A 6,312-nucleotide genomic window follows, 5' to 3' on the forward strand; every position below is an offset into this window, starting at 1 on the left:
TAGGATGGTGTTATTCCCATTTCTATAGATGCAGTGGAGAGGTTCAGCTAGAGAAAGTCCCAGAGAGTTTTGCCCATGATATACTAGAGTAGTCTAACATTGGCATCACGATTAGAAGCAAATTTATTTGGCTCAAGGTGGGGCACTAGTGGCTTTCCAGCTCTTTTTACATGTTGAATATCCTGGAGGCTATGAAATGGGTAAAAACCTTTACTGCAGGAAGATGTCCATACTATCGTATCCATGTTTGTGAGCACCTGAAGCCAGTCGCTCCCCTGAGTACCTTCACAGCATAAGCAGCTGGCAAGTTGTGATAATCCACTCTGGAGATTTCAACAGAAGCTACTTCTTAATTTCTTTTTCATATTCCTTCTAATGTTAAAAGCTGAATAAAGTTACAAGCCTAAGCTAAATTCTGCTGTAACTTGATTCCATCCAGGAGTAACAGTGCAGCTCCACAGAATTAAATAAGGGAAGTGCTTGGTCCACCTTTTGTGATGTGAGTAGCACAAGAGCCCAGTTTAACACACACACCCCCCCTGCCAAAAAAATCGGCTTTGCACCAGTCTTGACCAGTGAAAATAAAAAGAACCCAAATTTTTTAACAGTTAAGGAAACTCAGTCAAGATAGTTTTTCTGCAGTGGTTAAATTGCTGCAGTAAGAGTCAAGGTACCTTCAATTTAATGCTGATGTTACAAATCACTGACAGCAGTGAGCAGGAGCAGTGAGTAGAAGTGTCAGCTCCTCTCTGCTGATGGGGACCTGAAACCATCCCATCTCCTTCCCCTGGTCGCACCAGTGAGCGGGGCAGTTCTTGGCTTGTGGACTCTTAATGTGTGATAACGATTGCAGTTTTGCTTAGTATCAAACACACAGCAGTGATGAATGAACACCGATGCTCCAAAATCCTTCCAGGAGGATGCTGCATCTTCATATACTAATTTTATCGTCACCAATAGATACTTGTCCTTGTATCTCGTGTGAATAAAACTAAACACTGCATGAATCCATTTAGGGACATTAGACTGTTTCACCTTCCATGAAGGCTTGGTAGCTGAACAACTAACTATCTGTTTCAAATCTTAATTGAAGACTGGCAGAGACAGTGCTTTGTAAATATGTTGTTTAGCTATGTCAGTAGAGTTAGTGATCACATTTTGGTGAGGCAGAACTAGTGTTTGTGTACTCCACAGCAACTTCTCTTAAAGTTAGATGACGGGCATGTGAGAACTAAATTATGAAGCACATGGATTTCATGTCCCTTATCACTTTGGCTTGTGTATCTGGCTTTTTAGATTAACTCGTGTATCTCTGATATGTGTTCTTTTGTGAAAAACATAAAGCAATCTTGTAAACAGATGACTGAGGAATAAATGCTGATTTTGTTTACTCCAGGGGCTTTCTTTGCTCTATTTTATGCGCCTGTCATTTATACTAGTAAGTAATGCAAAGAAACGGAGCCTTTTCCTCAACTGCTAGCTATGAAGGTCTCTAGGTACACGAAGATAAAAGAAGAGTGATTGTGAGTAATACGGAGGAAAGAAGAGATTACTGAAATTTCTGGTGCTTGGTCACTGCAGGGAGCTGGTGTCACTTTTTTCTCCCTAAATCGTCACTCTTGGATTGTTGGCTTGTTATTCAGTATTGCTGAACCTTACCCCATCTGGGAGTTCACTGACTAATAAGACAGCCTGAAATCAGAAGAAATGTTTCCTGCTGAATTGAATCAACCTTAAATTGGGCTGGCTAGTGAAAAAAATGAAGAGCGAGAGGAGAAATTGAGAAAAAAGTTACAGGATGAGAAAGCAGGAAGCAACCTCTGCCTTGCACTGGCCTATATTCAGTAAGGAGCACTTTTTCTGAATGGTTTATCCTCACCGCTGGTTGCAACACTTGAGACATTCAGCATGCTTGAGGAGCAACTTTGGCTTCTTACACTAGAAGGCTCCCGTTTACTATCAGCCTGTATTTGATGGGCCTGAGCTTTGCATGTATAAGATCCAAGTGTACAACAAGATGCCCCCCCTGATTAAGCTGTAAGTTAAATCAAAGAGTTGCACTCTTTCCCTGGGGAGCTCAGCGCTCCTGGCCAACAGGGAGCAAAGCCATAGCAACCCATCTGGTAGAGCTTGGGAGCTGCAGGAAGCGAAGAGGCTAGAGAACAATTTGACAACAGCCGAGCGCAGGACATGCAGCTGCTGCCTCTTTACACCCACTTAAGGCAGCCCCGGGACCACCAATCATCTCAGCAGCACGGTGCTGGTGAGCCCAGGCAAAGCCTCTTTCTTGGCATCTTTCCTATGCAAGGAGGCAAGGGATTTCCCTTCCAAGTCAGAGGGCTGCATAGCCTTCACACAAAGGCTTCCCCTTTCTTCTGAAAAATGTCTTCTGATGGGGTACCTACCATCAGCAGCAGCTGGGAACATCACGGTACCCTAGCCACATCTGGAGCCTGCCCTCAGGCTCCGGCACAAGCTCATGTGTCTGCATGGGGCCCTGATGAGTTCAGTGGGTCTCCAAAGGACTTTTGGGGTGAAACCCCATAGTTCTTGTGCATGCCCAGGCCTTACACATTTGCTCTTCGTTTGCCTCTCTTGAAGCCAGCTAGAGTGTTCTGGCTTTCAGTGCTTTTGACCCTGAAAATATTCACGTCCGTGCTTTGTAGCTGGTGGGGAAGACTTTGCCGTACTCCCTTGGTCCTCTCAACAGCTCCCGCTGAATGCATGCCACTGGTGAAAATAAAACGAATGTGGATAAAATAACACTCAGCTCCCTGTATGTGTCTGTAGAGCAACTCCGCACTTTTAAAATGTGTTCGCTAAGTTCATGTGGTTAAAAATATGTTGACTACAGGAAAAAAATCCAACAAGGGACATTCATAATTCTTCATTAATTAATAGTCAAGCCTTTTTCTCCCCCAATTATTTCAAACACCTGCTCACAGTAAATTTCCTTTGCAATTTTTTAATGGTTCTTTAATATTACCCAGAACTTGGAAACATACACTAAGCTTCTCTTATTTTTAATTATTTTCAAATTAATTTTAATTTTCTGAATATTTTCAGTGCTGCCCATTTGTTCAATAAAACTGAATTTTAATTTTAATTTTTTTTCTTAAAGGCCTCCTAAAGTTTCCAGAGACTGCTTTTATGGGCTGTTTTAATGAAAGCTTTTGGAAGGGGACTGGAGATTTCCAAATTCCTCTCTTGAAGCCTCCTCCTCCAAAAAAAAAGGGAGGAGGGGGAAAAAAAAATCACGTCTCTTGCATACGGCAGGTATTCATCCGAGAGCTAAGCCACCTTGTACTGCGAGTGCTGGCTGGTGATGTATATGGGGGCGAGGGGCCAGACTCCCCTTGGCTCTGGGTGACTGCAGTGATCGTGCCTGGCCATGGGCAGGACCAACCTCTCACAGCTCCAGGCTGTACCACTTGAGGGCCCGCTATAAAGCTTGTGGAAAGCGAGGAGCACCTTTACCCACTTTTGGACCAGGTCCTAAATCAATGAAAAGCCTTGGCAGGGAGTGCGGTGCGCGGGGGTCTGCCCCCACCACCAGCGATGGGACTAACTGCAGAGGGAGGCAGTGCTGGAGGGTTTGCTCCATGAGCAACAATTTTCAGGCTCTTCTGGGTGCAGCAGCAGGGCCACAACCCCCAGCAGAACCGCTCCTGTGTTGAGCTGGCCATGTCCACCCTCAGGCTCCCAGCTTGCATCCATGGCCAGTGGGTGCACAATGAACATCTTCTCCACCACCAGCAAATCAGATGCAAAGCTGTCTCCAGGGCACAATGTACTGTTGTTCATTGTGGACACAGGGGTATGACTGTGGCAGAGATGAGGGAGAGGAAGGGAAGGTGAAAGTCATCCTTCTCCAGAGCCATCCACTTCTCACCAGCTAATTTAAATGCACCTTCTCTCTTTGCTTTAGGTGTCCAGCCACTGTTTCATAAACTCTTATCTTTGGCTGTCTCCAAAACATACACAGGGTGTGACATCTGACCACTGAAAACAGATCATGGCAAGCGACTTTCGAGGTGACCTCAGTCCTTCAGTCAGAATCTCACATACTTTCATGGAGAGTGTACCAAGACCCCCAGCTCTGAAACAAAGACAAATCCATGGATGTATCAACGCCATTCCAGACCATGTAGTCTCAGGGACTGGAGATGATTTAAAGACACGTGGCAGGGTCTTGCCTCGTTAAAACGTGATGGCCTCTATGTGGCAACTGAGAGTTCCTGCAGCAGCACTGTGTCGCCTGCCACTTGGTACCCCTCTGGTTCATCAGGGCTTCTGATCCCTCACCAACAAAGCTCACTTCATGGATAACACTTGAGTAACCCAAACTATCAGACTGCTGAAAGGAACTGTTTAACTGGCACCAACATTTGCTAGGTTTCCTCGTTTTGCTTTTAGCTTTATTTTTTTTATGGTTCATTTGTGCAGACTTAAGAAATACGCACTGTGAGGAGCGGAGGCTTTTTTTTTTTTTTTTTTTTGGTAGAAGTGCTGTCTAAGAGCTATTTGGAGGGCCTGAAACGTTAGACTTAGTCCCGCAGGCATTAGTAGGTAGAGGAAAATGCAAAGTGCAGAACTGGATTAAAAATGTAGTATGTCACATCAGGCTGCAGCTTGTTGTTTGAATGTTGTTTATATGCATCACATATAAATGACGCATAAAATTTTCTGTAATGTGTTTTACATCAACTCAAGGTAGAATTTTGTCTTGTTAGAACATGTCTCAACTCTTTTTTGTTACTGCTGCTGCGTTACAAGCGTATATTCGGCTTCAGCAGCACTTGGCCATGCTCAGTGCTCCCAAATCAGATAGGTCACTGTTCAGCAGGCAAGAAAATGTGGGCAACCAGCTTGATTTCCGTGCAATAGCAGCAAGTCGGGTCCTGGCCATAGGTACCTTCCTGAGCTGGGGCCAAAATTACCAGTCAGTACCCCTGCGGTGGATCTGGGAGCAATGGGAAGGTGATGCCCCCATTATGAGAAGTATCACAAAAGACAGTGGGTGGATCAGGTGCCAGTTCCCTTTGTGCCTCCTCCCGAGGGCCAGGGGAGGTGCCCAGCAGAGCCTGGTAGCTGTGTACAGCTGATGCGAGAAGATGCCACTTGTGATACCTTGCTGCAAGTGGCTGGTGTGGCCACGAGAGGTCAGCATTGTTGTTTCTTATTGAATAAAATGGTCCCTTCCATCTCTATTGAGGGGCTGCTTTGGAAAGTCAAGTTACACACACAGAACTGCCAGCGCTGGCTGGGGTACGTGGTGCTGTGGCACTCCCAAACCCCAGTTAGGGACCACCTTGCCAGCCCGTGCATGTGGAGATGGGTGACCTTTAAAATATCTCTGACTAATACAACACCATTTATTTTCAGGCACAAACTGTGCTAAATACAGCTTTTAACCTCTCCCCACCCCAAGCCTGTTCTTAGCACACCAAGTAGAAGGACCCAGGGAAGCACCTGAGGTATGATATCAGAAAAGGATCCGAGAGTTTGTGCAACACGAGACTGGCCAAGGCGAATGTGGGGAAGTGAATGGTGGAGCTGGGAGTGCTTCTTACTGCCAGTTCACACCACTCTCCCTTTAGCAATAGCACTACTTTAGGTCCTCTGCAGAACACAAACAGAAAATAGATGTGATCTAGTATTTGCATGTAAATCAGCTGATGTGAGTAGAAAAGCATGAAGAAACTTGCACACCTGTTGTAAATAGAAATCTCCACATCATACGGTTTGTATGTTGAGAAACACTGTAGGAAGTTAAACACATCAAGTGAGATGACGAGTACTCTTCTACTAGCTTGAATGGGATGCGAGGGCATTAGGCAACTGCTAGAGTTGGTCCTTTTTGTACTAAAGCACCTATTCTGTCTTTGCTCTCTGCACAGAAGTTGTGTTGCTGCCCTGAGAGAAAGGACAAGAATGGAGGTCTCAAGTTCCATCCGTATATTATCTCTTTCTCTATTTGTATGAAAGCTGAATGATTATTTGTAAAATAGAACCAGAAATTATATGGTCAGAGAAGATCACTGTGATTGCCTCGTCTGATCTTCAACACATTAAATGACGTAAGACCTCTCCCAATTAATCTATTTTTGAACTATAGCACATTTTAAAAAAAAAAAAAAAGTCTTCTTGTCTGATTTTGTTCACCTTCTAGCCATCATCTCTTGCTTTATATTTGCTGGGCTGAACAAATCCCTACTAGCAAATGTCTTGTTGTCACTGAAGTACTTCTAGGCTGACTATCCAAGACCCGCCTTGACCTTCTCTTTAAGATAAGCATGGTTGCTCTTTTCT

The sequence above is a fragment of the Numenius arquata genome, chromosome 4 (genome assembly GCF_964106895.1).
Source record: "Numenius arquata chromosome 4, bNumArq3.hap1.1, whole genome shotgun sequence".
NCBI lineage: Eukaryota > Metazoa > Chordata > Aves > Charadriiformes > Scolopacidae > Numenius > Numenius arquata.